This window comes from Schistocerca nitens, chromosome 3 (assembly GCF_023898315.1).
Source record: "Schistocerca nitens isolate TAMUIC-IGC-003100 chromosome 3, iqSchNite1.1, whole genome shotgun sequence".
NCBI lineage: Eukaryota > Metazoa > Arthropoda > Insecta > Orthoptera > Acrididae > Schistocerca > Schistocerca nitens.
The window spans coordinates 421,621,174-421,630,898 of NC_064616.1; positions in this window are offsets into that span (position 1 = coordinate 421,621,174).

Here is a 9,725-nt window from a genome sequence, read left to right on the forward strand (position 1 = left end):
GCTCAGATTGCAGCTGCAGATGCAGTACGATGCGCCAGATCCATGTACCTAACACGATGGTCTTCCCTCTCGGTACAGCCATGTGGTCGCCGATACCCTTTATTCTTGCGACTGCGCATTCTAGTGACCGCCGCAGCCTGCAATCACGTACAGTGGCTACATTCGTGCCAAGTCTTTCTGCAATATTGCAGGAAGAGCATTCAGCTTCTCGTAGTCCTTATAACACGATCTCGTTCAAACGCAGTGATGTGTTGATAATGGCATCTTTATCGCCTTATAGGCATTCTTCACTAACGTCAACTCACCACGTCCAGTCTCAAAGATAACTAACGCTCACGACCGTTACAGTGTGTATTTAAAGCAAACCTGATTTGTATCCTCATAGTGGCGCAACTAGCGCCACTCTTATGTGACTGGAATGAATTTTTAATAGACACCATCTTTCAGATGTAGAAACTCACCTATCAGCTTTCGTTTATGTCGCACAACTCCTTGCTGTTGCGATTTTTTCCGTCGGTGTGTAATTACGTGACGTAGTGAACGTGGAAACAGCGATCTTTAAGTCAAAAGTTGTGGATTTCATCAAAAACTTAATTTGGCAAGATCGCAACATTAACACAGTAATGGCTAAGTGTCTTATACTTTATTCTCTTTACTTGGACATCGCATGTTTGTATCCTGATCTGAGGATGACCGTTTGAACCAGTTATCACTGTTTTCTACATTGCGATCTTGGACAAATAAAAGTTTTAATAAAATCTACAACATTCATTTCGTTAATGAATAAAAACTCGGTACTCCAGATTCCCGGAGGACGGGAGAGGGGGTGCAAATGCGCTTTATTGCCCACCTTTGCGGACGCCTAAGCAAGCTTATTTCGTTCCTGAACCTAATCTCAAGCGCCAACGCGACCTCAGGCTACCAGATAGACTGTATTTAGTATTCATTATCACAGTTAAGTGTCGAGAGAAGGTGGAAAATGATGCATCGACTGGGAAACGGTTGAATAATGTAGTCATAACCATTTCGAATGGTTGGAATACCACACTCTGTTTACAAGCGTAAAAACTTGTGTTGAGAGTTGAGTCGCACACGCTAAAATACCTCCCATAGTGTTAATGTAACTGCAACAGGAATTAATGTGCATTTCAAGGACAGTAATTTGTTTTTGGGAAACGCTTCGTCAGTTGGGCAATAGGTCTGTTTGCAGGGTATAAAAGTTAGGAGCAGCAAAAACTGAAAACCGCCTATCATGACAGGAAAAAAAAAGGCAGCCAGAAAACGCAGACAGTTGAAGGCCACGCAAACAAGATTTTACAGCTTGCAGAGTGCATCCGCATTCCTTTACCGGTTTGGGAGAAACTTTGGATGCAGGTGAGTATCTCAGAATTCGACACGACGATATATCACGCCTTTTAAACACAGCAAAATGGTTCAAATGGCTCTGAGCACTATGTGACTCAACTGCTGTGGTCATAAGTTCCCTAGAACTTAGAACTACTTAAACCTAACTAACCTAAGGACAGCACACAACACCCAGCCATCACGAGGCAGAGAAAATCCCTGACCCCGCCGGGAATCGAACCCGGGAACCCGGGCGTGGGAAGCGAGAGCGCTACCGCACGACCACGAGATGCGGGCTTAAACACAGCCCGCGACGCATCGCAGCTCAGCGCGTCGTGCAGTTCTAGGAGTGATTGGTCAGTATATATTATTGCGGCTACTAGGCGCAATTGCGAAATTCCAGAGCACTATAGACGGTAAGAGCGGACATGCTAATCTCTTGACACCATATGTCAGGTACATTTCAGGTCATTTATGTACAGAAACTTCTGTACCTCATGTTGATGTTTTTAGATCTGAAGAATTCACTCGTCACTTGGCTCCGAGTAGCATAATGAGCGACGGTTCAAAATGGTTCAAATGGCTCTGAGCACTATGGGACTTAACATCTGTGGTCATTAGTCCCCTAGAACTTAGAACTACTTAAACCTAACTAACCTAAGGACATCACACACATCCATGCCCGAGGCAGGTTTCAAACCTGCGACCGTAGCGGTCGCGCGGCTCCGGACTGAGCGCCTAGAACCGCTAGACCACCGCGGCCGGCTATGAGCGACGGGATGGAATCAAATTTAGTGCATAGTGTTGAATAGTAGAACATATGCTACCTCGGCATGTAGAAATTGAAGTGAGTGATTAAGTGTTTTGTAACTTTTGATGATACTCTCGTCACGTCTGAAGCGAGAAAGGGAAAAATTTTCTCCATTAAAAAAGACAGTGATGGGTAAAATGCTTTGAGATTTTCATTGATTGGTAGTATGAAAATCTATCTATCTGAAAATAGAACGCTTGATGCAGAAAGACAAGTGCGTGGTTTGTTGTGGCTTTAATAATAACGTAGACACACTCATGAGTAATTTGTCTACTATCAGTAGTCCTCAACTGAGCCCTCAAGAAATGTTTCTCAGTAGCTGTATGTTGTCACAGGTGAAGCAGGGTTTACGATGCTGTTGTTGTTGTTGTTGTTATGGTCTTCAGTCTGAAGACGGGTTTCATACAGTTCTCGACGCTACTCGTTCCTGTGCAAGCCTCTTCATCTCCGAATAGCTACTACTACCGACATCCACTTGAGCCACCTTACTGTATTCATCTCTTGGCCTCTATCTACAATTTTTAAACCCAACACTTACCTCCAATATTAAATTTGTTATTCCTTGATTCTTCAGTTGTGCCACAAATTTGTTTTCTACCCAATTCTATTCAGTATCCCCTCATTAGTTACACGATCCACCCATGTAATCGTCGGTATTCTTCTGTAGCACCACGTTTTTAAAAGCTTCTATTCTCTTCTTGTCTGAACTGTTTGTCGTACACATTTCAGTTCCACACAAGGCTACACTCCAGACAAATACCTTCAGAAAATACTTTCTAACATTTAAATCTATATTCAGTGTTAACAAATTTCTCGTCTTCAGAAACACTTTTCTTGCCACTGCCAATGTACGTTTTATATCATCTCTACTACAGCCATCATCAATTATTTTGCTGCCCAAACAGCAAAACTCATGTTTTCCCTTTTAATGTCTCATTTTATAATGTAATTCCCTCAGCATCGCCTGATTTAATTCGACTACTTTCTATTACCCTTGTTTCGCTTTTGTTGATACTAATGTTGTCTCCTTCTCTCAAGATATTGTCCATCCCAAACAACTCCTCTTCCAAGTCCTTTGCTGTCTCTGACAGACTTACGAGCGGACTGTCATCGCCTAACTTCAAACTTTTTATTTATTCTCTGTGAACATCAAGCCCTTCTCCCAAATTTTCTTTGGCTTTCTTTACTGCTTGCTCACTGTACAGAGTGAATAACATCAGGGATTGGTTAAACCCGGTCTCATTAACTGTTTGCCACTTACTGTATTGATGATTGTGGAAATTTGTGTGAAACAACGAATTTAAAATGTTACGGCGTTAAGTCAAGCGCCTGCACGCCAGTCGGGGACTATAGAGAAGAGATGGCGGTGAGAAGACGTCAGCCAATCGCACGCTGACCGATCCCTCTTCAGGATGACAACGCGACAGCAGTAGTGGCCCCTATACGAAGAGGACATAAGCGCCGCGCCCGACTGGTTGCGACCCAGTTAAATAGTAGCTTCAATACTGGTGATTTGTATAGCAGCGACTAAGAATTGTTAATACTGAAGAACATTGCTTTTTTTCCATGTCGCAACACGTCTGTGTAATTGACAAAGTTAAGTACTGTAATCCTTTTCTTTTGTAATAAAACTCATTAATACGATTTGTATGAATGTTGTCTAGCGATCCGAGAAAGCAGGTTTTCTAGACACCCCATATTCGACAACTATGCCGGATTTAACATAAAAGGTTTTTCTTGGCCAATTATTGGTCAAAATAAATTCAGCTATTTTTATTAGCTGATTTCAGGAGGGGGGATAAGTATCAATGAGATTGCAGTTCCATGAATAGCTTTGATGAATATTACTAGATGTGTATCAAGTATTTAAACGCAAGTACGGACACGGAAATTTTCATCCAGCGCAGAACAAATATTGCAACTACAGACACGTCGCACCCCAGGATTAATAACGGCCACCACATAAAATTTCTAGAGCATATCAAAAACTTGTAGAGCGAAGACGGCGTCAGACGGGAAAGTAAGCTTCTGCAAGATGAGACATGCCTCATTAACTTAATGTGCAGATAGAGAATGTGGAGTGGGTGTGCGTCAAGGTCAAGGTCGTGAACATAGTGGACATGTTGCTAACCAGAATTACAGATATAAAGACTAGTCCATGTAGCAAAATAAACTAATAGATGTCATTGGTCTGGTTCAAATGGCTCTGAGCACTATGGGAGTTAACTTCTGAGGTCATCAATCCCATAGAACTTAGAACTACTTAAACCTAACTAACCTAAGGACATCACACACACCCATGCCCGAGGCAGGATTCGGACCTGCGACCGTAGCGGTCGCGCGGTTCCAGACTATAGCGCCTAGAACCGCTCGGCCATTGAACTAAGAAATGCCTTAATTAGGTATCGGCTACAGATACGGAATCTTCAGAAGCCCAACTCTATAGCAAAGGTTAATCGAAATTCAATACACAAAAAAAAGAAAAGCTGTATGCACCACTAAGAAATATCGGTAGATGTGATTTGCAGAAAAAATGATTACTGTTTCACAAAAACTAAATGAGAGAGAGCTTCAAAAATTGAGCAAGTCAATAACGCCTTGGTCAACCTCTGGCCCTTATACAAGCAATTATTTGGCTTGAAACTGTTTGTCAGATTTGTTGAATGTCCTCCTGAGAAACATCATGCCAAATTATGTCCAATTGGCCCATTGGATAGTCCCAGGTTGGTTGGAGGGTCCTGTTCCAAAATTGTCAGTTGGGGAGATATGATGACATTGCTAGCCAAGGTAGGGATTGGTAAGCACATGGAAAACATTCAGCTCCGAATTTTGTTGCCCTTCATGGCAAGCCATTCTGGGCTTAAATTTCAGCAAGATAATGCCCACATGCATCCGGCGAGAGATTTTACTCCTTGTCTCCGTGCTTTCCAGACCGTGCTTTGGCGAGCAAGGTCGCTGGATCTCTCCCATATTGAGAACCCATGGAGCATTATGGGCAAGGCCCTCGAACCATCTCAGAATTCTGACGATCTGACGCGCCAGTTGGGCAACATTTGGCATGATATCCCTCAGGAGGACATGCGACAAGTCTAAAAATCAATGCCAAACCGAATAACTGCTTTCATATGGGCCAGAGGTGGACCAACACATTACTGATTTGCTCAATTTGTGAAGCTCTCTCTCTCTTGAATAAAGCATCCAGTTTATCTGAAATTGTAATCATTTTTGTTTCTGTACATCTATATCAGATCTACTGATTTCCGTCACATTCAGATAAATTCATTTTTTGTCTTAGTGTGTATTTGAAGATAAAGTAAGTGAATGAGGCCAAGATGGCAAGGCCGTTGAAGTTCATGATGTCTCCACGGAAGGGTACAGTGAAATATTTGTACCACGTTTTGAATACTGAACTTATTCTGGTAGTTTATTTAATTTTGGCAATAAAATTCAGGAGAATAAAAAGCGGGGAAATACTGGACAAATCTGTGGTGGTGCGTTTGGCAATTACGATCATCAGAAAATAACAGTAGTCATCTGGGTCTGATCGAGCTCACTCCAGAGAATAAAACAGTTTGGAAATTAATATGTAAGAGTTCTGTGAGGTAGAAATGTCCAGTAAAATAGAGGACATCGATTTTAGGTACTTACTTGAAGGTAAATCTAAATGCATACAGCCGTGGAGGTTGTCTCAGGAAAGAACAGCGAAGCACACGCAGGGAGTGGCACCAGCTACTAAGATGTGACTTGTCACTTCACGACGTATTATGGCATGAATACCAATGCGTAACTCCAGTGAAGTCAAAAATGTAGGTGCCCCCTGTAATGACAGTTTAAGGCACTAAGTCAGAACAGCAGTATTTCCATCTCAGAGTCCTTCAAACCTGTGATGAATGTATGTGTAGAAAGTATTAAAGCTGAGTTATTAACTGATAGTGTTTCACAATTCCCACTATAAACCAAAGCTACTACCAATCATTTCCAAGTAAAGAGAACGTGATAACAATGCCAGTGCCTGGTTTAAACATATTCACACAAAGAGAAAGTTATTTAAAACACTAAAGTACAAACTTATGCTCTCTATTATGATCGAAACCATTGAAACAGACTGCGAGTTCCTCATCCTTCCTAACCTCAGTGTGAACATGATGATTCTCATTTTTTGAAAAAATGCAAATGTGAGCTGAATTTTGTAATGCACAGACTAAAAATAGGATAAAAGAGATTTAGTTGACAGTACCTTTTCTTTCAAAAGCACATGACGTTCTGATATTCTCAGAGGACAGAGTTTCAGACAACTGAAGAGAAATAAAAAAATGAAAGATGGGTTTTTACATCAGGTGTTTATAGACTATAATATACAGACCATAAAAGGATGACCAAACCCAGAACAGAAAGGGTCCTGGTGCTGTGCAGGGCCACATAAAGGAAGAAATATTCAACCAAGTAAAATCAATCGACCTTTTATCAGTGCAAATGGAGGAAGATTTAAAGATTACAAAGCAGTTATGTATTTCCAGTGCCTTGATAATTAAGCTCGAAAAAAAAGTTTTGGCGAAATTTTAACCTTTCACCTTTTTCAAGAGAGGAAACTTTAAGAAAAGAAATACAGAAATGGTACAATTGTGTACAATTGCGAACGTCAGGAGTGAGTATGTTAACCGTTTGGTTGCTGTACGTGAGACGATGGGAACATTCGTTTAGTGTTAGATGCAAAGAAGTTAAATGAGGTAATAAAAAGAAAGCACTTGTCCTAGTAACATTTATGAACTTCTTCATAAATTCCATGGTACTGAATATCTGACATCACTGGACTTAACGTATACTTACGGGATCCTATAGTTAACTCCCAAAACAGAGAATTATACGACTTTCCCGCATCATGCGCTGTGTTACCGATTTTTTGTAGTATCCAGTGGGTTAAATATCGCAGTATGTGCTTTTATACGGCCTATGCATGAGGCCAGAACGTATGGAAAATTTGATTGTGTATATTGATTATGTTCTTATAGCTATGCCCAGCTGGGATGAAAATTGTCAGCTGCAAGATCGAGTGTTATAGTGACACACAATGGAGGAATGAAGTTGAAACTTAATAAGAGAGGGTTTTGCAGGAAGGAGTTGACATTCCTCATTCATGTGATCAGTGAGACAAGAATAATTGAAGTGTGTAGAATCTTAAATGTGATAAAGAACTTCCTTGATATCACGACGAAAAAGCAGTCTACGGCCACGTTCCAGCATTTCAGTTTTTACCTGAGCCTTGCATCTTCCCAGGCGTTCATGTTTCTTGCTTGAAGCAGTTATCGAAGAAAAGTGTAATGCAGAAATGTACAGAGGAGTGCAAAACAGTTTTACAGATGCAGAAGGCTGAATTGCAAACCATACCAAATTTTCTAAACCATTCTTCATGTTTACTAATGCTAGCGGTCAAGGTAACAGAGTTGAGATTTTCCACTAGCCAATCTCTCACCACTCGAGAGAGAAACTATTTCGTTGCTGAAGAAGAAGCTCTCACCATACTGATCGATTTCCGGAAGTCAGAGGGTTATTTGTCAGGCCACCATACCGTTCAGCGTCTTGACAGCAATAAACCGTTGAGACTCCTGACGAGATGCAAGCTTAGGCATCCAAGTACAGCCAGATAAGCTACAATATACGATCAAACGTATCCGGACACCCCCTAAAGCATACGTTTTTCATATTAGGTGCATTTTGATGCCACCTACTGCCAGGTACTCCATATCAGCGACCTCAGTAGAATTTAGACATCGTGAGAGAACAGAATGGAGCGCTCCGCGGAACTCACACACTTCGAAAGTGGTCACTTGTGTCATACGTCTGTACGCGAGATTTCCACACTCCCAAACATCCCTAGGTCCACTGTTTCCGATGTGATAGTAACTGGAAACGTGAAGGGACACGTACAGCACAAAAGCGTACAGGCCGACCACGTCTATTGAATGACAGAGACCGCTGACAGTTGAAGAGGGTCGTGATGTGCACACATCTATCCAGACCATCACATAGGAATTCCAAACTGCATCAGCATCCACTGCAAGTACTATGGCAGCTAGGCGGGAGGTGAGAAAACTTGGATTTCATGGTCTAGCGGCTGCTCATAAGTCACACATCACGCCCGTAAATGCCAAACGACCTCTCGCTTGGTGTAAGAAGCGTAAATATTGGACGACTGAACGGTAGAAAAACGTTGTGTGGAGCGGCGAATCACGGTACACAATGTGGCGATCCGATGGCAGAGTGTGGGTATGGCGAATGCCCGGTGAACATCATCTGCCAGCATGTGTAGTGCCAACAGTAAAATTTGGAGGCAGTGGCGTTATGGTGTGGTAGTGTTTTTCATGGAGGGGGCTTGCACCCCTTGTCGTTTTGCGTGGCACTATCACATCACAGGCCTACGCTGATGTTTTAAGCATCTTCTTTCTTCCCCCTGTTGAACAGCAATTCGAGGATGGCAACTGAATCTTTCAACACGATCGAGCACCTGTTCATAATGCACGGTCTGTTGTGGAGTGGTTACAAGCCAATAACATCCCTGTAATGGACTGGCCTGCACAGAGTCCTGACCTGATTCCTATAGAACACCTTTGGGATGTTTACGAACGCCGACTTCGTGCCAGGCCTCACCGACCGACTTCGATACCTCTCCTCAGGGCAGCACTCCGTGAAGAATAGGCTGCCATTCCCTATGAAACCTTAAACCTTCCAGCACCTGATTGAATTCCAGCAGTACCGGTGGAGGGCGCCAAGAACTTGTAATTCGTCTTCAGCCAGATTTCCGGATACTTTTGATCACATAATGTATATACCTTCTGCACTCGACCTGGAGAAACCGCACATAAATAGAAAGAATAATATAATAATTATAATTGGTTTTTCTGTCTCAAGCTTACAGCAGTTAAAGAGTATTTTTCACCACATGCATTACGATTTCATTAATAAGGCATCTCCTGTGGTAATTCTGAAAATATGGCGCTGTGTACATAACTTGTCTTCAAATTTTGATATTTATGGATTACTAAAAGTATTTCTGTGCAAAATTGGCGCACAATTTACTTACAGTGTTTTTACCTCTGGTTACACGTTCTGAAGTCTCACTGCTAGCGGAAGTTGCAAGCGGAAAAGAAACTTGACTGCACATTCACGTCCACAAAGTTTCGCCTTTCATGAACCCGCTTCTTCTTACACTGTATTTGTAATTATTTCACTTCACATAAATTTGGAAAACTTCGCAAAAGAAGCAGTACTACATGTTTCATGTGTCCTGCATTAAGCACAGTGTTTATTTTTATCAGTTGTTTTCTGTGAAGGGCGAGTATAGCCAACTTCATGAACGCACTGATATTAATTTTTCCATTTCACTTTTTAAAGTGTGTGTGTGTGTGTGTGTGTGTGTGTGTGTATGTGTGTGGATTAAGGAAGATGCGCTAGATGTTCATAGATGTTCAGCTGACATGTGAGTGGAGTGGGGCAAGGGACAATAGAGGGCTGATTAGAATTGGGGGTTGAGGGGGATCAGGAAGGACAAAAAACACTGATTATCGGAGAACAA